Source organism: Manduca sexta, chromosome 21 (genome assembly GCF_014839805.1).
Source record: "Manduca sexta isolate Smith_Timp_Sample1 chromosome 21, JHU_Msex_v1.0, whole genome shotgun sequence".
NCBI classification, from domain to species: Eukaryota; Metazoa; Arthropoda; class Insecta; order Lepidoptera; family Sphingidae; genus Manduca; species Manduca sexta.
This window is the reverse complement of record NC_051135.1, coordinates 3543420-3569165: the sequence shown is the minus strand read 5'-3', so window position 1 is coordinate 3569165 and position 25746 is coordinate 3543420. Positions and strand designations below refer to the sequence as shown.

General features: G+C 36.4%; 2 protein-coding genes across 5 annotated transcripts in view; one reads left to right on the top strand and one right to left on the bottom strand.

Annotated features, from left to right (window-relative positions):
- LOC115444242 (autophagy-related protein 16) overlaps positions 1–25746 on the bottom strand; it is a 156507-nt gene that overhangs the window by 93669 nt on the left and 37092 nt on the right.
- Positions 1–25746, top strand: part of LOC115444227 — a 56019-nt gene that overhangs the window by 14892 nt on the left and 15381 nt on the right. Inside the window, exons 1-2 of one of the 4 annotated variants that reach the window (XM_037440894.1) lie at positions 2435–2475; positions 13069–13112. The exons of 1 other annotated variant lie outside the window; for it this stretch is intronic. The gene's annotated coding sequence lies outside the window, so the exon portion shown is untranslated. Of the gene's footprint in view, positions 1–2434; positions 2476–13068; positions 13113–25746 lie in introns of those variants that run through there. 2 more of the 4 variants (XM_030169921.2, XM_037440895.1) reach the window with 2 other exon arrangements.

The following is a 25746-nucleotide window of genomic DNA, read 5'->3' as shown; positions in this document are numbered from 1 at the left end:
TGGAAAATGTACTAACATCTCTATTTTATTTATTTATTTATTTGCACTTTATATACATAATAAGTATATCGGCGGACTTAATGCCAAAGGCATTCTCTCCCAATCAACCTAAGGGTACATACAAGTAACTATAATGTATAACTATAGTAAATACAAACATAATATAAGTAATATTATAAATACATAAAATACAGATTATAAATACATAAATATATAATATGTACTCGTATATACTAATAATATAAAGTTTAGAATTAAAGTGACAACTCTTCTGCTTCTTCTAACAAAATTTATATAATATTAATATTTTTCTATTTTCCAGTACTGCTAGTATATCTGTTATATAAATACTTCGATATTAGTTAAATAATAATACGAATCTCTTGCCATTATAGCCTTTTTACATCGACCATTCCAAAAAGTTTTAATTAACAGGAAAAAAAATATTAATGATGTTTTACTTTATCAATGCATTAAACGCATCCGGATACGACTGATAATGACTTTGCTCTTTCGCCGACGCGTGCGATATAGAAAGCAAGAGTGCAAGTGTCAGAGCGCAAAGTCGCGACAGGGAAAGCGCTGCGCCATATCATGAAAGGGAACTTCAAATCCACACCCAACCACATCGGCCTCGCTAACAACCTGCCTGATTCGATCTTAGATGGGTCTAACGTAGAAACTTGCGAGGGCACTTTCATCGACACATTCTAGATTTTTTTTAAACTACAAACTACCTAAGTTGGTTAAGCAGCTCGTTTGAATGTTGGATGAGCTTTGGGTCTACACATTTGGAGTGTTACTTAAGCGGGGCGGTTCCTGCGAACCAGTTGATCGTGTCGGCCGCTCGAGGCGCCGCCAGAGGGATCGGGTATCCCGTTCGTGAATATTTCTTATTTATTTTACGATTCATTTCTTTGCCGTCCCTATCGATAAGTAACGGTGCAACATGGGTCTGGGTATTTAGCATGGTGAGCCCATTAAAGCGATGGGCGAGAGTGTTATTAAAATACGTTTAAGATTGCACCGCATTTGGTAAAGGCGATAAAAAGTGGATACTGCGGAATCGTGAGTTCAGTCCGAGCTTTATTGCGTCCAGGATGTGATCAGACATTACGGGCCGGTAATGGTAAACAAAGAAGAGATTGAAGCCAACCGCGGGGAACGCCTCTATCAACACTGTTCAACAGAACTGCCTTTGGCTAATGCCTAATTTGTGTACACTTAAAAGACGTAGATGCATTAAATATGCGATTGAATTTACGATACCTAACAATGTCCCATTTTAATATATTAAGTATATAGAATTAACGAACACAACCGTACACATTAATGGTTCAAGGACACGAGGTCGCCAGTAGGCGTCGCGCGCGCAATTCTAGGCAGTAGACAGGTACTGGACAGCAATTGCGTGACAAGTCACACATGCACATTATCATTCCACGTGCGACGCTAAACTACTTATTCGGTTCGCGGTGACCGTTATCCGGCTCACGCACGTTGCCTGCATCAATGGCATATTTTTCCCCGGCGAAACTCTGACGCGCATTTACCATTCAAGGTTAACCCGGTCAGTAAAGCGCTTTGTTTACACTATGTCGCGATGTCCGACATCACACGTCGGTCGTTCACACTTCGCATGCTTTGAGACAAGTGTACCACTGACCTATGTGACATTAGTAAATTAAGTAACACTTGTTATTCAGAATATTAATTCGGGATTTGATCGTGGCACGAACAACTACAGTCCGGCATAAAGTGGCTGAACAAATTCAAAACTTCATATCGCCTATATATGTTCAGTTGAATTAAATATTTTGTTTTATTTGTGTGAAGTTAATGCATTTTATTTTATATTTGTGAAGAAAAAAAAATGTTAGTAAGAATACGAAAGCGTACAGGTGATTTGATGTTTTTAAATTGTTCAGCTATTTATGTGGATGATCTATGTTATGAACATGTTTAGTACGGGTGCATTGTAAGTTATTTCATCTTTATCGAAGGCAAAGATACTCCATATTAACTTATTGTAAAATCACAATCTATACGTGAACATACAAAAATAAAAGTGATTCAATAGAAAATTTATGATTAATAAATAAAGTTCAAATAATTATCTCTTTTGTTGCAACACAGCTAATAGCGCGCTTAGAGGGCAGAGTCGGCTTTTATGGCAAGACGCGTGACGACTATTTTCCATCCTCGTGAACAGTCGACTATTTCCGTTCTACCGGGTCGTCCTTACCTCCCCCTATTACCACTTAGTATTTGTTTTGTATACCGATGATTCTTTATTTTGTGGTATGACTTTAAACATAATGAAAGAATGGATTCGGTAATTTGTTATTTTAGACGAACGTGAGACTTAAGCCTTAGCATATGCTTCGATGATATTCACTAGGTCATAGTAACTAACCAATACATTTTATTGTTCCAGGTATCTCTAAGACGACCGGCATTGTTTCCGAATCTAACGTAAGTATTTCGATAATTTATACTATAAATATAAAAATATTATTATATTTGAATATTAAAGAAAATTGCTGTGACTATCACATCGCCCCGTTAATAAAGCTATTAATTTTACAAAGAGCTATCCATAAAATACAAAAGCGCTACAAACGTGGATTCTCTATTGCGTCTTAATGCATTACAATATGTATGTTGTATAAAACATACATAATTTGTACATTGAAAATTCTCTGTCTGGCCATGCGTTGAAAAATATACAGCATAGAAAAAGTTACACCCTTGTAATCATCCGGATCCCGTATGAATTATCAACATAACTATATCCTGCCGTATCATAAACAATACGTTGTTTACAGTTTTTGCGTTGCTGAATAACAAATGTGTACTATTATATAGAGCAGGTTAACCGCTGAGAGGGATGTGCGCTCGTTTAATATTGAAAGTATATCACATCCGCGAGTTTGTGTCATGCGCGCACTTGATAAACCTGTCCGCGCCACCATCAGGCTGGAACTGGTCGAGAAAACTAGATTTTTAATAAGCTTCTCTGCTTTGCTAATGACATCCCTTCCCTGCGTTTAAGGAATTCCAAGCGATAACTACATGAAAGGAGCGGAGCGTAAAAGGAGAGAGAAAACACGGAAAAAATCCCATTACCTTAATAGACATTTGATAGCCGTAGGATGTGATTGTCTATGATGGTTAAGATTAATGACGCTTTAGTATTGTAATATGATTTTAAATAATCTACCATGTCGCTACGAATAATATAGTCTACAGAATAATATTAGACGCTGCAATTTTCTTCAGTGAAACTGATGTAAAAAATGTTTAGTTCTTTTTATAAGTCATTCTTACTCTTGTAATAAATATCTGAACGAAAAGCATATTGGTCATCCTTAAATGAAGGTTCAGTAGCTACTCTCTATATATGTGGGTACAAACATTTTCAAGACATCAAATCAAATAAAGACTAATATTATTTAAATTATAGACAGACATGGCGGTGTTATAAAAATCTACATAATTTTACTTTTTAAAAACATAGTGATACTAATATGAAATGAAAAATCTTAGATAATCTTTTCATGTAAATAACATTGAATATAAAAAATATATCTGATATATTCTACCAGCAAACAGAAGCGTTAATAAAATTTACAACATATGTCGCCGCATTGGCTTAAAATATGAATGCATCGACACACAGGTTCCTCAGGAAGTACATACATAGAAGTAACAGGTTTTTAGTAATTTAAGTTTGTGATGCGATAGTTACTCGCGTGCCAGTCTAGTACGAGCACCCGTCATGGCATCTGTACGTTTTAACGAGGGCGCGATCAGCCGCGCCGATAGCGACAGTCTAATGAAAACCCCGCTGAATAATGCATTAATACTAGCGTTAAATCGTGAGCGCACACTATCGAACCGGGCGACGCGAATATACCAAATGCAAATTCAACTCAACACCGACGCCGATAAGCTTCCGATGTAATTCGAAAAATTCAACATATTCAAAACTACTAAAAATGCCATACATAATATGTGGGACAGAATATATTTTAAACCCGTTGTCACATAATTAATTCCATACACTTTTAAATGCATTTTTAATATAAAATGATAATTCTAACGGTCCATTTCCTTTATGACCAGTAATAAAAATTATAAAACATTTATATATGATATCTATAAAATTCAGCAACGATCGATTAATCGATTTCCATAAAATTATTAAAAAAGTAAACTTTCGTATTAATTTATGTAGTGATTAAACAATAAATATTATGTAGTATAAAGGTACATTTTTAAAACATAATTACTTTAAATTTTATTAAAATTGGTACTTATAAAACAATTACAATATATCGTATATATCTCGAGATCGACGCAATGAGCCCAAACGCGGTAGGTTTATGTTTAATGCTGTGTAATGTCGAGTCCCTGTGACCAACTTTCAGCCCCATCACAGACCATGGTCGCCATTTCTAAGCTAACTACTGCTAAGCAATTAAATCAACCATAAACGGCATGAATGAGAAAGTAGGACCTGAGGGCCATAGCCAGATCATCCTGATCTCGTATCAGGTCAAGGCTGCCATACTGTTGCAGCATATTAAACAAGTCCATAATATAAACCAGAAAGAGCTAATTAATGCCCTTCAAACAGTTGTCCATCTTAAACAGATTCTCTTCAGATATAAAATAAAAACAGTTATAAAATAGACAAAAACCTGAATAAAACTAGAATCGTTCTGTTGTCGCTCTGGTGGTATACCGTATACACGGCCTTACAGGTATAGAGGGCATAGCTATTTTTACGTCAGTTAAACAAGGACGAGGTTCTTAATTTCGAAATGTAAGTTATTGCATTTTTATTTAAAGAAAAAATAACATTATTGTATTTGCTCCGGCAGTTATAGGTGTGCGGCGTCGAGTGGTAGTGAATGAAATAGCACGCGGACAAATCAACGCAAGCACAGTTCCATAAATGATACAATATTTTTTCTTAACACTATGAAGAAAATAAAATTGTTTTTTTTTTTAATGTCATGGGCTCAGTAACCAGTGCAGATGTTTACAACAGATAACATTTAACCCGGCATACGGGCATTGTGTTGAAAGCTAACGACTTGGTACCATTTGAAATCTCATCTCCGTGTGCGATCTGAGTTGGTGTCGCTAAGGACGAATAAGGAAGGCGAGGGTACGAGCATCGGTGACATTAGGCAGGACAGGGAAAGGTGGTGTTGTAGGTGGCAGCGGTCCATGTGCCGTTGCAGCATCGTGCCTGGGCTCACGCCACGACCCGAGCTCACCTTCCCTATTGAAATGTCAGTGTGCGAACTCGGTGACGAGACAATCGTAAAACACAATGTTAAGGTCACATCATGACTTCTATAAACAATTCCTAACATAGGAAACGTGACGTCGCCGTTGTAACCGAGACCCTATAACTGTGTCAACCATGTACAACGCCCCAAAGAATACGACATGATAGATCGGTTTGTTCGAATGTTTATTACAAAGATTTATGTTAAAACAGATAAAATAAATGTTTACCGTTTAGAAAGTGGTTCAACGATATAATATTATTGGATGATAATTTAATTATTGAAAAGAGCAGTGAGAAATTAGTGCAGAAGTTAAAATTGCATTTCATTTTACTTATTTATTAATTTGTTGAAGCTTTTTTATAGTTCCGCACGACAGAGATCGCTTTCAACTGTTTTCTTTTACATCTAATAAGTCTACGAACGTTGCTCATAGAATTCCACTTTAAAATTATTGTTGAGTCCGGTATTAAATGTTGACGTCAAATTAATTATAAATTGCGTCGCTAAGTGTCGATGTCGAAAATGTTTTATATCAATTGAAGTGAAAATTATTATATGGATCGCGAACATGCAAAGGCCAAGAGTCAAGCCAGGACAGGGCAAGACGCCGGTACTTTCCAATGTCGTACTGCGCAGGCGTGTTCCAAATGTACAAGAAAGCGTTTTGGAAAATTTGTGCTGTTCGCGATAAACTTTAACTACATTTGTGGTACGAAGAGGGTATTCACATTTACACAAAATAGTATTTATTTTTTTAATGAAAATATGCTGAAATTAATTGAATACTGCTATATATTGTAATACTAGTGGAAAGATAAAATTTTTTTAGATCGACTAGTAAATAATTACTACTTCATGTGGATGTAAACATCACGGATTTATTTATCATAAGAATTTGTATGTCAACAGGACGCTGTGCAAGCACTAACATGGTGGGGTTTTACTTTCTTGTAGTGGCCTCAAGAAACTTGTCGAGAGAAAGTAGGATTAGTGTCTATATACTTGTTATATAACGGTGACTAGCTGCAAGCTTTTCATTCAGTTTAATTGAAAACAAAACCAGGGAGCATCTTATAAATTCCTCAACGCACGACAGAAGGAAGATGTCGGTTTCAATAATTATAAATTATTGGTGAACGACACACAAACACAAATAATAAATATCCGTCAGAGTGAAACAAATTCGCGCCAACAGAGTCCAATTAGGGCTGCTGTATCATGCGTATCCACCGACCCACGTGTGAAGAAAATAGGCACTTACTCATAAATATTTATAACGAGCACAAAGCCGGCTTGGTACACTTCCACATTCACTTAGAATTATAATGGCTGTCACAGTAGGATTCAGAACAAGAGCCGAAACGGCTCACATTGGGGAAAATAAAAGATTCTCGCGACGGTTTTACTTGACAACCGAAGCGGCAAATATCAAGAATAGAGACATAGAAAAAGTTAGCTTGTGGAATGCTTAATGTTGAAGCCGCAAGAGCAAAGTTAAACATCTGAGAGTGCGGCTCGCTCATATTTCACAATAGTGCGGACAATACGTTTATTTGTTGAGTGCGGTTTTGTGAATCGCGGTTCCTGCAGGAAATTGTGTGCAGCGTGGTTGAGGTCGGCAATCGACGGCAGCGCGAAGTGCGGACGGTGACGGTCGCCATTTCCCGTTGTGGTGATAGGTAGGAGGTGAGCAAGCGACAGGCGGTCCGTGTCGTACGGTAGTGATACAGTTAACCTGGATAAAGACGGTTACGGTGTCCGCCACTGTGTCGCAGTGGTCTGTCAATTAGAGAATCATGATGTCTTGTTCGCATCACAGCCCACTCTAAGCCCCAACAATGGCAATAATTATCCCACTTTTGTGTAGAGCTGCGATACTTTTAAGGCATGCCCGTGTCGCGGCTTTGGCTATAAAGCGGCACAGTTAACTTTTGTTCTCAAGAACAATAAAAACAAAAGTGAAAACAATGTCCGCGAAAAGATCGAGGTTGCTGATGTTAATTTAATAAACCGTTTATCATTGGCACTACAACTATCTAATCTAACAATTCAAATTCTATTCAGACTATAGATATTCTTTTATTTGTAAATAATAGTATTGTTTATAATACACTGAAGTTTAAGAGATTTTGTAACTTTGAGATTACCGCAAATAATATTTTGCTCATCATATTCTGGGAAGTAAGACATTTTCAGTGGACAATAACAGCAGTTAGATAAAATTTTGTGTTAGGCAGAATATATTTATATTGCGTGTAATTTAAAATACCACTTTAAAAAATTTCAGAGTAAAAAAATTTAAAATGTAATTTTATATATCGTACAAAAAGTCGATTTAGATTTGCGCAGTTATAATCTTCAATAATAACTGAACAACAAAAAATATTAAGCTTTAAGTACAATTATTTTCACGTAAAAACTTAAAGATTATTACAAAAGGTAGAGTTGTTACGGGTCTAAATTATTACTATCAAGCAAAACCGTTCCACGAAATTCAGAAATAGAGTGGCTCGAGACACAATCACGTTTTCCATCACTGTGAAATTTACCAATAATAATTCGGTCCAGTGGAACGGTGGCTGCAAAAGGTGCGTGGCGTCACGTAGATTACTACCAAAATAATGTCGTGTTGTGCATTGCGCCGGCGCCGGGTCGATGCCCCCTTTTGGGAATTTAATCGAATTATATAAACTCAAGTCAAAATATTTCGACATTTGTTGCTTTCTACTATTGGGTAATGCATCGATAATGATTATATAATGTGTATTTAATTTTGTATAATATAGAATTTTTATAAAACTGTAACGATAATATTTTGGGTCTTTTGGTAAGAGGGGTAAATAGTAAATAATAGTGGTATTCAACACATGATTCAGGTAAGGGTATTATGATAATATATGGTTTTCTTTTTGCCAGCTCTGCAAACGTAAATTTGAAATTTTCAAAATATAAGGAATTTCGGAGCACAATTTGCTACAGATATACCTTACATATTTGTATTAGTACATATTTTTATATACTGTATTACATATTTGTAGGTAGTAATAAAAAAATGGTATTATTATTTCATTGTGTGAAAGTTAATAGAACATAGGTTTTTGTAGATCACGTTGTTACCAGTGCTCGTCGAATGAAATTGAACTATAAAGAGTACGTGATAGGAATCAACGACCTTCTCCAAAATGCATTAAAGTTCCAATAAGTTATTTTAATATAAGTATAGCAAGCAGTAAACGGCACGTCCGTGAGATAGATAAGTGCACTGTCCCTCAGTCTGAAGGGAACAATGTTTTAGCTAGAGTTTAGCGGAGGTGGGAACTGGCATGGTTTATTTCACCATTGTTTAATACGTGCTTTGTATGAACAATTCAAGAAAGCTGTACACCGATGTCCAATAGTTTAGTAGTCATCAAGTTCTCGAGATTTCAAACGCAGACCGGACTATGTTTATATGAATGCATAATAAGATCGATATGCGAGTATTCTGTTCATAGCTAATAAGATGAAAACATTAACTTTAATGCTGATGAATATTTATTTGTACAATAATATTGGTCCGTTTACCTGTTAACACTTTGGTAGTTTCTTCTAAAATTTCACTTATATCGTGCTAAATTGACGAGTGCGATTATATTGTTGTGTAAGAAAACAAGTAACACTATCATCGGAATATTTTACAGCACATGAACAAATATGATTCTTGTACGAAATGAAACATCGACGCCACAAAGCGCTTTTAGTTTGTTTAGCCGCGTGCCATTCCGATATGAGTCAATATTTATAGGTTGTCGACCCATTCGTGCTGCGTATTATTCGAAAATGTGCTGGTGGAAGTATTATTTAGGCGCCGTTACATGTTGCAGATTTACTGTTCGAAGCTAAGTTTGTTTTAAAGTAGCGCTAATATCGGAAGCATCGTCTTCGGTAATAAGTTCTTACGTAACGACGATAAAACCGCTTCCTCGTATTACTCTCGTGAGAATGGCCGACGGGTGTCGACAGTGACAGATGGTGCCCGTATGCGCTGTGCAGCATAGAGGAAGCTGATGCTCCTCTCGCGCACCTTGTCACCGCGTCTCACCATTAACGTTACATAGCATGCCGCTGGACGAGTCCGAAAAAACTAATAGATCGATATCGGTTTATATTTGACATTGATTAATAATAAACAATACATATAACGGCGCCATCGGCAATCCAAATGTACCGTAACTAACATAACATACGCAAAAAATGATAAGATTAAAATGTTACGTTCACAAATCATGACGGAATTTAACTACCGCACCGCTATATTCAACGTTTTATCTTGATAATGAGGCAGTGTTAAAACAAGATCTATCTCGACGTGTAGGCTATAAAAAAGCGTTGTTGATACATATCGGCTCATTTATTAAAACAAATAGCCACAGGGGTCATCAGAAATCATTTTGAACTCGTGATAGATTTGGCATCACAGGTTAAATTGCACAAAAAATTACAAACAGCATTTTAAATTGTATTTTGCATTGAGATTAATTTCTCCCGGAATATATTCAACAGCGGCAGGGATCTGCACTTAAACAATTAGAATCTCCAGTATTTCCATTATAAAAATGCGATTCCTTAAGATTACATCGCTCTGCTCCTGTGATTATCTAAAATGAGCCGTCTAGATGTTTTTTTTTTCATTTATACCAATGTTTCAACGCTAACTATATAATTTAGAAGTTACTACCGTTTATTAAGTTTATTAAAACTAAAACTCTAAGCGCAGTCGTATATGTACTTGGACAAAATCGTTTAGGTTCCCGTAGTAAAGAATAAGAGCCTTCATTAATAAAACTCATTGCGAACATCTAGCTAATAGTTTTTAATTGGCACTTTCCTAAAACAATTAAATATACTTGTATGTTACGATGCTTATAATGAAGATGAATTTCTTATTTTATAAAGAACATCTATTCTAAACGCAGGTATGCTTTATAAAATATTCAATAATAACAGAAGAAGAAAACTCATCGTTCTGCGTTGTCATTATTCGTGAAATTTTATATACATGATTACGATATTTATACGAAAATTATTCATTTCAAGATTTGGCTAATGACCATCTGGTGATAGCATTGCAGTTTAGAACGTTACAGTGTCTTGTAACTTAGTTCTATATGGCATTGTCATTGTCCTTATATTCGCGAGGCGTCTGCCATTAGCGGGCAAAATGATTATATTATCCACTTGTAAAACAAATCAAATCAATTTTGACGACAGCTTCACGGCTTAATTGGATTATATCTACTATTTAGCTACTGTTATAAATTTGATAAAAATCGGTTATCCAGAAATTAGCTGACATCGTCGTAGAAGTAACGCGGCACAAACATATTAGAGTAGTCAGCCCCGGATCTTGAATTTTTTCAAGGTGGGCTAAATCTTGTAAATGCCGCCCCCATCCACCTATATTTTTACCTTTGTCGTCATCATCATTTCGCGCCCCGCGGAAAATAATTTATGTGTTTAATGTACTGGATGTTTCACTAGTCAAAGTTGTATTAAAGATGAGTTGGGTATTCGTCTGCTATGTTTGAATTTACCGCCTTCTGAATTCGCCGCCCAGGGCGTGGGACCCGGCTTGCCCCCTGTAGATCCAGGGCTGATTAGAGTCGCAGGTTACATGATAAACCATAGTTTCGGGACACCCAGACGGGCAGACTTGTTTAAAAAATGTACCGCAACTGTTTAATGTAGAGGCAGACCAGAAAGTACTATTTGAGTGTGAAATCGCGATTGTGTTTCAATAGACCGTGTTCACTTAGCTATGAAACTATGGGAGTCGTAGTGCCGTTTAAGGTTGAACGATCACGAGGATCAGTCAAGGCGACTTCTGGTAGATCGGTTACTTTTTCTAGCCGATACGATTCGTTCGGTCCGTTCAACCGTGGGATACCGACGAGTGGTCGGCCAGTGACGTAAGTTATGTAGGTGCTGTGATTTGATTAATAGAAGAGATTGAGAAAATTGAGTTGGCATGAGATAATCGGCTCGCATTTCACATGACTGACACGCGGCTGATGAAAACTGACGTGTACAAATAACTTTTTTCGTCAAGTTGCTGTGTGTTTTAATTACATAATAACGAGCCGGAAAAAAATCTGTGTAATATCACATGTCCGAAACCGGTATTTTTGTTTGTATTGCGTGCCGGAACGCATGCGTGTCCTTTCAAATTATGTCTTTGTCACGTCTTTTAATCATAATAATAATTGCTATATTGGGAAATACGTAAACTTGCATCTCGTGTGTACTATAAATGATTTTGTAACTAGAATCTACATACCAGTAATAAACGGTGAATTGTTTTTAGAAAAACAAAAGTAGATGATTATTTACCTGAAACAAAAGAAACATATTAATCGAGTTCCTAGAAGTAAATTAATTCTAAAGACGTACGGAGAGCAGGTCATGTAAAGTGGGTACAGTTACTATTTAAATCGCAAAATACTCCCATTGTAACGTCAACCCGGAATACAAAAGTGACGAATTTGAATAAGCAGCTGGACTTGGAGTTTTTAGAAATCTGAGTAAATAATACATGGCTTGCCGTATTTTCAATGGGTTTTGCAACTCATACGATATCTATGTTATTAACTGAAAGCATGTTTACGTTCGTTTTGAGATCAATAGCTATTTAATGAACAAGTGTGTTGTGACATTATAAGTTATAAACTTACGGTTTTATAGCTTACGCGTTGCTCGTAAAATTGAATTTGTATGTACCGGTCCGGCTAGCTTTTGTTCTAAAGTTGCATTTATTGTCAAGTTTAATCAGATATAAAATTTAATGAGAGTTCTCAATTTTATTAGACAAGTAATGTCCATATATTAAATGTAAGCCCACTGAACAATTAGAACGTGGAAAGTGTAGAATTAGAGCAAACCAAGCCAATCTTATGGTGAAATATATACTACAATACTGTAAAACATCGGTACTGGATCAGTGAACATCAATAAGTACTTAAGAACTATCAAAGTTTAACATCTACTTACATGAAAGCTAATAAATAGAAATGTCTGTTGGGTAAAGTAGTGTACTTGTATTACATAATGCCACGAGTGCGTGGTTATAAACAGCGAGCATAACGATTACTGACATATTGTAAACACAACCCATCCAGGTAAACCCATCCAGCTCTGGTTCTAAACAGCTTTACTTATGTAAATACGCAACGATATTATGTTTGGGTTCTTGGAAATTGTATTGAGTAAAATGTACGTAATTACACGACGATACGTTGGAATGGTTCTGTTCCTGAATCCGATGGTGAAAACACGTGAGCACGAGCGTGCATTCGCTGAGAATTCAGACTGCGTGATCACAAATTATCCACTTGCGATTCTGAATAGCATAATGCCACGTTACAATTATGAAATATTGAATTATTTATGTTTTCTTACCGGTACATTTGTATGCATTATTATTAGTTACTCGTGATGCAGATTTTTTTCTAATTTCGTAATTAGTTCACTTTTTAAACTTAGTTTTACGCGTTGGTAGTGTTTACTATTGAAAATGAATAATTTATTTCATATAAGCTCATTAAATGTAGCAATATATGGATTTTATAATTAATAAAGAATAAAACCCATATCTAAATATTATATGATAAGCGACAAAAATTAAGTTGAACCATTGAATCTATTTAGGGTTAAGGCCATTGCCCAGCCGTTTACTGTACAATGCATAAAATTGTGATTTAATAAGTGCTCTTTTTGGTGACAGGATTGGTGGTGGCGGTTAACGGCTAGCGGTTGTGGTGTTGTCAGGTCAGTAACCCCGAACATCTCACTGTAACGCGATCGGAATTCGTGAATCTTCACAAATAATACGTTATTATGTCTTATTAGCTGTTGAGGAAGCACTTAAACCTAATAACACTTCATCAACAATTGCCGCTGTTGTGAAATTAGTCTTGCTAATATTTTAAAACGGTAAACATTTTCGGAATTAAAAAATCCGGCACAAATACGAAAGGACTTAATGTGGCTCAATAATTATACCTACGAAGGTGCCGCAAGCACAGTTATTTTGTTGCTAAACGAGCACTTTGTGAGCCATTACCGAATATTCAGTGCGGTAGTTTCAAAGATATCAAATTAAATTTTATTTTACCAGAACTGAATCGTTTATTAGAAGACAAACTTATTAATAAAGTTCATTGACATTAACAATTGAATGTTATATTTTTTATCAGCAGTAAGTAGGTCAACACTGCCCATGAACACTTATACCTGAAAAGTCTTGAGTATGTAGTCGAAGTTAAGGAAAGGAATGGACGATCATATTTTTGGCTTACGGAAATCTTACTGACCGCAAGAAACACAACGGAAAAGTTGTTACTTCGCGTCGGTTTTCTGGAAAATGTGGTTACTACCCAAGCCGCGTTGATATTAAGATAAAATCTGCCGAGGCACACTATTACATATAATACTAAATCAAAAAAATATACATTCAATAAACTAAATTCGACAAGCCCTCATTTCGAAAATTTTAAAGGCCATTACCCATTCAAAACGTATTAACTTTCGGCATTATAAAATGTTAATGAAATTATTTCACTGAGCTTTACGATGAGATAAATGCTTAATAACTTTTACAATCTCTCGGAATCAGCAGGTGAAAAAGTTTTAAGTAAGGTAATTCACACTTAAAAGCCAAAGGATTGAACTCGTTGCTGTTTACCGAATTCAGTGAACCGGTTTGCATAATATCATCCTGTTATATTTACCGTTCCACCAAAGAATCGAGCAATAATGAAACGATCGACCTTCATTTTACAAGCGCGTATAGAAGTCAGTGAAATTATTTTCGGTACCTTAATTTTTTTCTGTCCTGGTAACCTCTTTAGCGTATAAACAAAACTGTTTGTACAGAAACGTAATCAGGCACGACGTGTAAGCAAAAAATGTAAATACTCGTAAGTTCACTATCGTTGGTAATATTAATTCTTTGGGCTCACACAATAAGATTCAATGATAAGTAACGATGTATGTAGATTGTGGCAAGAAAGTGCTAATGCGATTATCTAATCTGTTGAATGCATCAGCATATATATTTGATTTATTGTCACATAAATCACTTTCTCGCACCTTGGCCACTAATCCGCCGTCGCATCTATGTGCTAATTTAATTTAATTAACACGTTATAACAAGCATCACTTTAATATGTGTTGCATGCCTTGTAACAATAATAAACTGTTTCTAGATACTTTGTCTAATAATTATCATATTAACAGTCTGATACTGATACAGGATATTAGAAATAGCTATGATTACATAGTATATTACGATAATAATATTACCACCGATCCTGACCATAAAGATTACACGCTGCCATAATAATTAAATACGTAAAATATTAAAAGTGATAGGCAAAAATGGAACGAATCTAACTACAGTTTCCCAATAACATTTCTATCCCATAATATAATAGGGGACATAAGTTACGTTGTAAAATGCAGATGGAAAAAATAAAAATATAATTTAGTCACGTTTGTAAAGGCGAAGAGTTATTTAGTATTCCTGAACAATTATAAATTTATTTCAAATATATGCAAATATGTCACGCTGCTGGTTACTTGTTGGAGATGTATCATGCCCATTTGTCAGATGACAGATATGTAAACTCTATTCAAATCAGACGTCATGTCGCGTGTTGATATTGTTTCTTTAATGGAAGGGAATACACGATACTTTGATTATTCTATGATTATAATCTAAACAGGATTTATGTTAATATAGCGTACACGTAGAATAAAGATTAGTACAATGCCGGCACACAGGTTGTAATACAGGAAATGGCCAGACTACATCCACCCCGAGGCGCAGGGTCTGCACCGGAAAATAATCTATGTATTTGCTATAGAACAAGCAAAAGGCGGTCGCAGTCTTAGCCAGAGGCTTTTAATTGACAATGCATGGCGACCGACCATCATAGATTTAACATTCGATATCGTTTTACCTTTAACCCTCCCATTCTAACAAATAACTGGTAGCAAATATACGACATGCTTCGCTCCGGTTCATTGTATTCACTGTTGTTACGATCAAGCATGAGATATTCAAACAAATCAATTGCTTTTGACGTTTATGTTGGTATAATTTTGCGTGCCAGCCGCAAACTGCTTTTAAATCTACTAACTACAGATAATTAAATTGATGCATGAAGTACCGTCAGTTACTATTATAACAGTGATTACCGAAGGCCGTGAACGTCAAACGTCTATAGAAAGTTCGAGTGACATTAGTTGTAGCGTAATTAGATGTAGAGGCAGTTTTTACCAGGAAGCGACCACCCGCCGTCGACGCGCACGTTTCATCACTAATTAGTTTCATTTCTTCCGTGATGAATAGAAATATTCAAAATGGCCTTGCATGAACATCGTCGCCGATGCGTATTTAATCACGTTCTCGATGGCTCCCCACAGAAATTATGTACAGTTTTTATACAAGCAGTGTCGTCATTCATGAGAACGAATGATGCTGTTCCTGATCTGTGCTTTCATGAGAAAATGTGGCCGGCAATATTAAAATTGTATGCCGTTACCATGTTGCACAGCATTCTCTCAATTTATTTTTATGGCGTTAGTAATTAATACTATGAGACAATTTTTTTGATTGGACACCAAATTTTATTATATTTTTCGTAAAACAGTTTTTCAATACGCATTACACTATAATCATTGCAGAAGTAATAGTGTGTCAATTCGTCTTATAACCATAAGCAAGTAAGAAAAGTGACATTACACGGAATAGAAAATTTATACGATAGAGTTCACCTTATGATATTTATCAGACAAGCCTTAACGTGCTAGTTAACTGTATCTAGTTATAATGTCGCATTAAAATGTACATAGCGTAAAAAGTCTGGTTTGTAAAACTAGCCGCCTTAGAGATCTTCGCGTTCTTGTTTGTTTTACGACCGCTGTTAGAAACTTGCAGTTATGTCGGGTCAGCATGTTAGTTACTTTGCATGCAAAGTTGCGCGGCTAGATACGGACGCACTCCCATTATAGAATGATTGTGATCGCACAGCCGAACGTAAAAAAATGATGTTAAGTTTTAAATTTAATAAAAAATCTGTAACAATAATAGGGGCGGAGTTGTCAAATGTAGCATTGTTATCTAGGCGCATATTATTGTACCGAGGTCGGTTTTTCTACGCGTGCGAAGCGCGGTGGGCGTTAATAGCGTCCGCCCCAACGGGATTCACGCGCCGACATCGTTTCGCGTCTCATCGTGCGGCCGTAATGCATCGCCCCACTTAAATTACGTGCGAGATCGTTCTTCTAAACTATTGCAATGTTAACATTATGACAACAGATAATTTATTGAAACATTATTCTGAGAAGTGTTGAGGTGAAACGATTCGTGTCGTTAAAAAGCGAAACGGCTGGAAATCAGTGGAGATGTCGGCTAACGACATATTAATTAAATATTATCGGTAGAAATCTGTTATTCTAGCTAGCCAATAATGACGAACAGCGCAATGATGTTCTCGAAAGCCTCGTAAATGTCTGATCCATCGGTGATAACGGCAGGCGCGTGATGACGCGACGTCGAGACGCTGGTATATTGGCCCCCAATATACATTACGTTCTCATTAAAATATTTAGGAGCGTGTTTGAAAAACATCCCGTCTATTGCATCAGTGCCATAAACAGCAAATTTTATTTTAAACAACTGCTTCAAAAGTGTATCGCGTTTGTATAAACTATTTGATGTGTTTGAGTGATAACGTTTAAAGAAACAGAGCAACAATGGTAATCCTCGCCGAGCGCCTCCCACGCGCAACGGAACTTCTTCCGCTATTTGAATTCTAGAGCGTCAAATATAATGGATGCAAACAAAACCAAGTAAATGACCATTAGCGCGGAATGAACCGTTAGCGGCTGATAGAACAATCACGCGTCTGCCATACATTGCGATTTTAATAACTATTAGTTGAATAGACGACGGTGTTAAAAGAATTACAAATAAACTACATACTCATCTTCGAAGCGAGACGAGTCTGTTATAATTAAAAATATAAAATATCGGTTGACCGCAATGTACGATTGATAACTTTTAAGTTCTTTATTTTATTCATTAGGTATAATGTCTTAAATGAAGTAACCATAAACTGTAATACGGTTCCTTTTACCATTGAATTATTTATTTATCGATCTCTACGTACATTATAAAGTTATTTTAGCGCCTTTTAATTTCATTCGGCTTGCACATGTAATGCTTTCCGGGATATCGACCGTTGGTTAATCTGATAACATGTGTACGTAATGGATATGTCGATTGGTAAGTTTGCACGGCCGCGATACAATTTGGGGCACGAAACCGGTGGTGATTCTCTTGAAAACGCCCGTTGAATTTTATTTATATTTTAAAAGTTGTGTGAGAATTCAGTATATTGCGTGCCGGAAGAAACGGCCTGACCGTTATAACATTAGTGTTTTTGCATCCGCCATCAGTGGGACAGGAGTATGTCCGCTCTCCCGTGCAGCGGGAACCAATCAATTACGTATTAGCTTAATGTGACGACGATGGTTCGCAGTTGACGTCGAGAAATTTGCATGGTGCATACAAAATGGCCAACCGGCGCGGTACCATAACGGCTCCTTTCAGACTCAATCAACTTGTTTTTTTACAACAGAACTTTTTTAATAATAAAAACACAAACACATTAGTTTATTGTAGTATAAGAAATTTAAAATGCGATTTTCTTCAAAATTGTTCACGAGTCTACATTTCCGAGGTCCTGGAATTGTTGCCTGTGAAATTCTATGCACAAGGTGAGAATTATTGCTATTTCGCCAGAGCACTTTCATACTCCAATACGTATAATAGGTAAATTTGTATAGTTTGGGTTCATCATATTTGATGTCAATTCCTCAACTATCTTTGCTGCCAAGCAACTGTGGAAATATCGTTAAAATTTGATCTATCCGTCTACAATCACCTAAAATAGAATGTTAAGCGTCAATGCATTATTGTCATAGAGTACAATATGCAGTATTTTGCAATTTAAAGTTGTGGTGGGTGTTGATACGTCATACGTTTTATAGACAGGCGTGACGCTTACATCATCCAGCTTATTTGTAAGCAAAACGATGTATACGTCTCGCCGCGCCGTTCAGATATATGTAAAAAATACTAGGTTTTGAGATTGAATGTATACACCATTTCATAGTGAATATAGACACATGAAATGTTTAAGGGCGCACTAACAAGAATGTTAAAACTATTTCGCCTACAGACTGTTCAATACAAAAAATAAGAATAAACCTACTCTGCATGCCGACAGAAACTTTATGATGTTATTAGTAGAATAAAATTATTGGAATAAGATCGTAAAGAAAGTTTTAATTGGGAGCGCACGGAGCATCAGTATTGCGATAGGTAAGGAGGCGCAACAATGGCGACGTGCGCGGTAGGCGGAGGCGTCTGGCGTCCCGCCGTGGTCGCCGCCGGCACCCGCCCGCCCGCTTGAATGGCACCACCAAACAAATGTACTAGCCTTATAAGCGCGCCCAAAACCATTTGCCGGCATTGTATTTCATTACAGCTTAATAATAAATGTTACTCATGTCCATTTACAATAAATATAACAACAGATAATAATTGTTCCTTAACTTTATATATGGCATGGGTTATACAGGAATTTAGATTAAAATGCAAATGCCAATGTAAATAAATGTAATAACTGAATGCCTGATTCAATTTTATGATCTTAAACAGGCCTATGAACATAAACAGATGGCACAAAAACTAATAGACAGCCATCTTACCTGAAGTAGCTGTTACGATTTCACTGTGTATAGAACTTTCTATTTTACATAAACATTCCATAGGTAAAATGACTAATGACTTAAACGTAAATGGCAATCATAAGGCAGTTAGTGTCGATCTCATCTCAATCGATTCGAAGTAAACGACACTCGTGAAGACGAACGCGTCAATAAATTTATCGTTCGCTGAAAGAAATGCGATATCGAATAAAACATAAATTTCATAGAAGGAAAGAATAGCAGTATACGGGGAATCGACGTATGGGGGCAGGGCGTAAGCATAAAACGCGCTAGGCCAGCTATAAACATGCCACTGCGGACATGGGCTCAATACCGATGCCCCTCACACGCACCCCGCACTGCTGCATTCATTATTTTAGTGCTTCCAAGACGATTTTAAGTGCATGATTTATGACTATTAGTTATAACATGATACTGAAATAGTAAATGTCTGTATGTACCTCTTGAGTACCTATTACACGTATTTATAAGCGCAATGAAAATAAATAAGTCGATAAACAGCTGGATATCTGCGTGGTTATCGTCACTAATTAACAAACGTTTTTATTCTTCATAACAGTGACTCAATTATTTTCATAATACCGTAATACTGGAAGCCTATTGATATATAAATGAATAAGCCTTATTTTGTGACTTATAAAATTGCCGCTGTATTATTACTGTGCACATTGAAATAATAATTGTGTATATAAAATCGTTCAATAATGAATCTGTGGCCCATAAATTATTATGGACCGGTTTTTGTGGGCTGAATTAATAAGTAACGAACTTTCTTTAGTGTTGTCGTTCCAATTATGTCGATATTAATGGTCTCCCAATCAATTGAGATACAATGTTCTATGCACACATAATAAAACGTAACGAAGTACTTATTTGGCACAAATATCAATATAAAGTTGCATGAAAAATAAATCTCGTACATGTTAGAAATTGTTTCGTTTACACTTTGAATGTAGATTATTGTTGCATTTCATTGAACTATTTAATATAAGGTTAGTCAGATATATTTTTTTTATGATAAAAAACAGACAACAATTTATTCTTCTGTTTAATATTGTAGCAATTATTCCGCAAACTATTTCAGTGCAAGTTGTGATAAATCACCATGATCAGGCTCGCAGTTCGTTGAGTATCATTGGTAATTGAAAATGTTCCGATAAAGCGATATGCTTAGATTAACAGATATGCATCTTCATGTTATTGATTACATTATGGAGGTTTCATTCCAGATGCACTTGATGGAATAAGGAAATGCATCAAAACTCATTTACGCTATAGTTAAGGGCAGTGACTCACTCGGCGCGTTGTTCGAGTTAATAAATAAATCTCTTCGACACTCGACCACTATCCGGCTGTGATAATTAAGATACAAACATGGCAAATAAATTGATAACACCATATTACTTATTAATAACAACAATTAGAAACAACTGAGTTAATTATTGCCTCTAACGCGCTCAGCGTGTACACACTGTGTTAAGATGTTAGCTAAATATCATTTAGTTTCGAAGTAAGCCAATTAATGAAATGGAGATTCATTGGCCTGATTCAAGCTAGTTCGTATAGCAGCGGCACGCCGGTTCGATTCTGCGGACACCCGTAAAGCCGCAATGCAATTTTCCGCGTACACCTACTGCTGTGAAGATTGAAGTAAACCTGTAAATCGAATCCATCACGTTCGTTGTCATTATGGTTAGCTACAAATTTCCTAGCGCCCCGCAACAGTATGTAGGATGGAAGATCGATGTGATTTTTCCGTGATCTGTATTAGCAGTCCGTTGTCTTAGCGCGAGGGTGACCAACATTTTTCTCATGACGATCATTGGTGCCGGTATATTATATTCCTAATCATTTTAATTGGAGAATTTAATCGTAGTCATATAACAAAAGTAGGTCGTAGGTGTAATGTTACATAATCTTAATATGAATCGAAACATTACCAAGAGAATGGCAATAATATTGCTTAAATTATGCCCTGCGTTCAAACCTTTGATCCTAATCAATGTTTGCAGAATGTCTCGGCATTCATAATTCAATCGGTATCGAAGGATGTATCACCGACGCAATACTAGATTGTATTAACGAGAAATGTCTCTAGCTTGTTGTTGAAACTTGAAGATTTGTTCTTCCGATTTAGATAAAGACAATATTTCCACCTTTATCAAAATGTATACAGCTCGAGCGCCTTAATTCAATTACAGAGCGATGGTATCTTTAATGGAAAAATATAATAATAGAAGAGCATTATTGTACTTCATATTTATAGCATTAAGGTTTTACTTCGGCTATTATTATCCAATGTTACTACAAACCAAATAATTTAATTAAAACAAAGCACAAATTGAAAAAGTTAATTAAAATGCACGTAAATGCAACTGGCACGTAGTTTTTAGGCCATCCGATTACACGAGAAGGAAAAGAGACTCGGAGCACGGTTCGTACACGTGTGCATTGCGAGAAATGTCCTCGACTCGAGACGAGCGGAGTGGTCGGTAGAGTCGAGCGTATGATACGATCCGACACCGTAATAATCGCCATCACTGAACCTCTTAAACGAACAGTAAAAAGTACTTCACACGCGCAAAACGTTATGCAGCTGGTCAATAGCCTGTATATATTTAATTTATCTAAATGCATAGTTTATTTTCAATTTATTTGCGGTGCAATTTTCTCATGGACATAAAAACTTTACAAGCGTTTTGAATCTAGTTTGTCATGTACCGAGCATTGCTATAAAAATGATCGCGTCACTTAACAGGGCTATTGAGAATGTCGTTAGGTCTATCCTACAACGTCGTTAAGTACACGTGTTCTCATTGCCAGTCGTATCCAGTGCATCCGTCATCATTTGTCACGTTGCTATGATGGATGGAGGATAAACAAGTGACATCGTTCAGCTCGACAAATACAAACACAAATATTCCTGTCGAAAAGTACTAGCAGCACCTCGTTAGAGTAATTGAGCTGATGGATGAGAAAGCGCTTTGATGGCGCGTCGGCGCTATGTCTAGATATGCGCTTTTATACGACTACAGTCATTCATAGGGTTTAAAATATTTATAAGGAGCAAAAGTGGCATTTCACACAACTCTCATAACACCTTTTACCTTCTTAAAGTATTAAAAAACATGTTTCCATTTTATAACCATTTATTACATTGCAAATATGACAAGGTGTAACAAAGTTTTTGATATTTTCAATATGTATGTTAGAAGCGAGTTGAGCTTTAGCATGCGAAATGTCACTCGAGGCGAGAGGAGCAGCGGAACGGCGGCGGTCGTGATCGATGCGCGTGCGCCGTCGTTGTCATGCGCTACTTGTTATTATCATGTCTGTCCTCTGTGTCACGGAGTTGTCTGCTATTGTACTCTTTAGACGTTAAAAGGAAAAAATTACCGCTTTTTGATTCTAAAGAGGTCCATCATCATGCACTATGATTAATAAATACCGTTAACAATGTTTTACACACTAGAGTCCAAACATTGGTTCCTGTTCCTGAAGACATTTTGATTCGTGCAAGGATAGCTATTAGCTAAACATTTTTAAGTGTTAAATTGTATAGGTCCGTATCAGTGAGGTCCGCGCTGCGTCCTGCTCGACCCCCGCAGACGCAATAATTGAGCATAGAAATCAAATTACAGATGATGGATGATGCCGTTACCGCACGACCGAAGGCGCAATGACGCTCGCCGACCGGCCCGCGCACTTTGCTTAATAGAATTTCGACAAATATACAATATCGTGAAAATTCTTAGATGAGACCAAAGTCAATGGTAGAATAGACAATTTCAACAAAATTACTGTCTAGTTTTCGTAATTTATAACTTTTTACATCGTTGCAAATCAATTTTGATGCAATTTGAAAAGAATGCAAACAATATAGACCAGTCATAACAAATATCTATAGATCTTACTTTTGTATTAAATAAACGTTCATTGAAGTTTAATAATTAAAATAACATGATACTACACGTGTCAATTTATAATTGATTCATAAATACCAGAGCCAACTTCAAATTATTCCTCGGGGTTCACTTAACTAAACTGGATGAAACTGTGGAAATGGGCCGCACTTGGTATGCGTCAGCCATTCTTTCCGTTGCACACAATTAAAACGATGAATCGCGTTGTACGTGCAGCACATTCGTGAAGATGCCGAGCGTAGTGTATTATTTAGTTCAGTTTATTTACACATTTGCAATAGATAGTATCTAGAAATAAAAGGAACCGACAAGAGCAAGCATTACGTGGTTGATGTTGCACCTCCGAGACGCCCGGAGCGGCGCGCCAATCCGTTCTATTATAAACGTTTATTGCTTTATTTCATTTACAGCGAAATACAAAATCAACTATTTCATAGGCGTTGGGTGCTGTTGAGCTTGACATTCGACGTCGGCCGTGTTAATATAGTGAAGCAAGCGTGAATAAGGTTACTTTATTTGCACATTGTCTGTACGGTAATGTAGACGTGTTATCTTTAACTACATATATTACACTACAGAAAAACATCATTAACTTTTGATATCAAGTAAATGCCGGGTGAAATATAGTTTATCATTTCACAAATCACCTGTGCTACCAATTATAGCAACAGGTATATGGTAGCAGGTTGCAAAAAATCTTGTATTCCTCATATCCCGTTTAAACATAGTCCCGTTCTGGCTCGTATGAATTCAAGATATTTGGAGAGCGAAGAAAATTCCGAAACCGGTTAAACAGCCGCCCAGCTACCAGGTGGCAATGTGTGCGGGCTCGATATGGTGGTGACGGGATACAAACCAGTATTAGACGAAATTTACGAACCATCCTGTGACTACACAGACCATAAAATAACTTTTTAATGGCACAAATAGTTGCTATCAACAGATGAATCGTTCCGCATTGAGGTAAGATAAATTGTATGCAAGCTGTGATAAAGTGATTTACGTAAACTTATTCGCAACAAACGCGAACTTAGGAAAGATGCATGTGTGTTGTGAAGGTAGTGAGTTTATAAAAAAAAACCGTTGTTTTGTTCCATTTACGTATCTAAAACCTAGGTTTTCAGGCTAGACTGAACAATAAAGATTTTAAATAGACAATAAAATACGAATTAATTATATTGAATATTTATATGATAATTAAAAAAGCTTTTCATTTTCTTAAATCTCTAAAGCGACTATTAAAATAACCATTTGATTTCTAACAGTATCCAGGGAGATCAACAAACTGCGCCTCATCAAACTTTACGATTATAAATTGTGTTTGATGTAGCTTTCATGTATTCAATATTAATAAATGATAACAAAAAGCTTCAAGCTACGCTGGAAGTAATCGAAAGCAAGAGAAAAACGGATGTAATTACACATCAAACCGCAAAGGATGGTGTGGCTAGAAATAGAATCAAATTATGATGTCGCGTTCGATAATACATGAATACCTGTTACTTTCTTTCAGTAACCACTAAACCATATAACCCGGTGCAGATTTTGTTGCAAATATTTTACATACGAACACTATCCAACAGGAGATATTTGCGGATGCAACGACTGTACTAAAAACCCACTTGCGATTGATTTGAGCTTATGCTGCCGTGAACAATGCTGCAAAATTATAGGTCTTAGCCGCTAGTCCGTCATTGAGTAGGCATGATTAATAGCAGAGAAAACTACTAGGGATTATACGTTAGCTGGTTAAGAGCCCACGTTTTACACTATTTTGAACTTTAGTCGAGTCATTCCGCACACGACTGATGATTTTTTTCCATACAAAAATGTGTTGCGAGAGTCATGAAATCAAAATCACGATTTTATAAAATTACACGTTTTATTTAAGGTCTGCATGAACATTTTTACGATTCGTTTGAACGTTTATTGCTGACTTTGACGTAGTGTGGCATTAGGCAGTCTAGTGATTCTGCTATTAACTTTTGATATAACTATAGACCTTAAAAAATCTATAATTGGTCAATTTTTATCACTTGCCTGCGTGAGAATAAAGCATTACTTCACAATTGCATAAAGACCACAAAAATATAACACACCAGTCGTAAAGGAACCACAGTCTTGAAAACGACATCTTTTCCTGCTAAATTTATTGCCGGTAATTGTATCTGTTGTATGAAATGGATTTACAATGGTTTCGAGACCGCGAGTTGTAACAAATGTAACACATAATAAAGCTATGCAATTTCCACCTGCTCTTAGGAATGCACCGCCTAAGGCAGTGTACAAAGTGGCGGAGGTACATCTTTCACATTCCGTTGACAATTAAAGAAAACGGGACTAAATATTTACCATGCTATAATTGCGACAAGTATTTGCTTATTTGATTTTTAAATGAATACTTGTATTTCACTCTCAAGAGTTAATAAAAAGATAAGATTGCAACAAACCGTGGCGTCGGTGTTTGTATTTGATGCCTAATCAAACAGGTAAAAGCGGTTCGAGTCGTACAGTTGGAAACGGAAGAAATCGAGATTCTCTCATTAATGTAAATCGCGCTGGAGCAGCCGCGCATCTAGTGCACCAACCCACTAACCTCACGAGTGAGAACATCCGAGAGCTACTTAGTGCTTTAAACACATAAATCTTTATCGCGATATTTACTTTTCACTCGG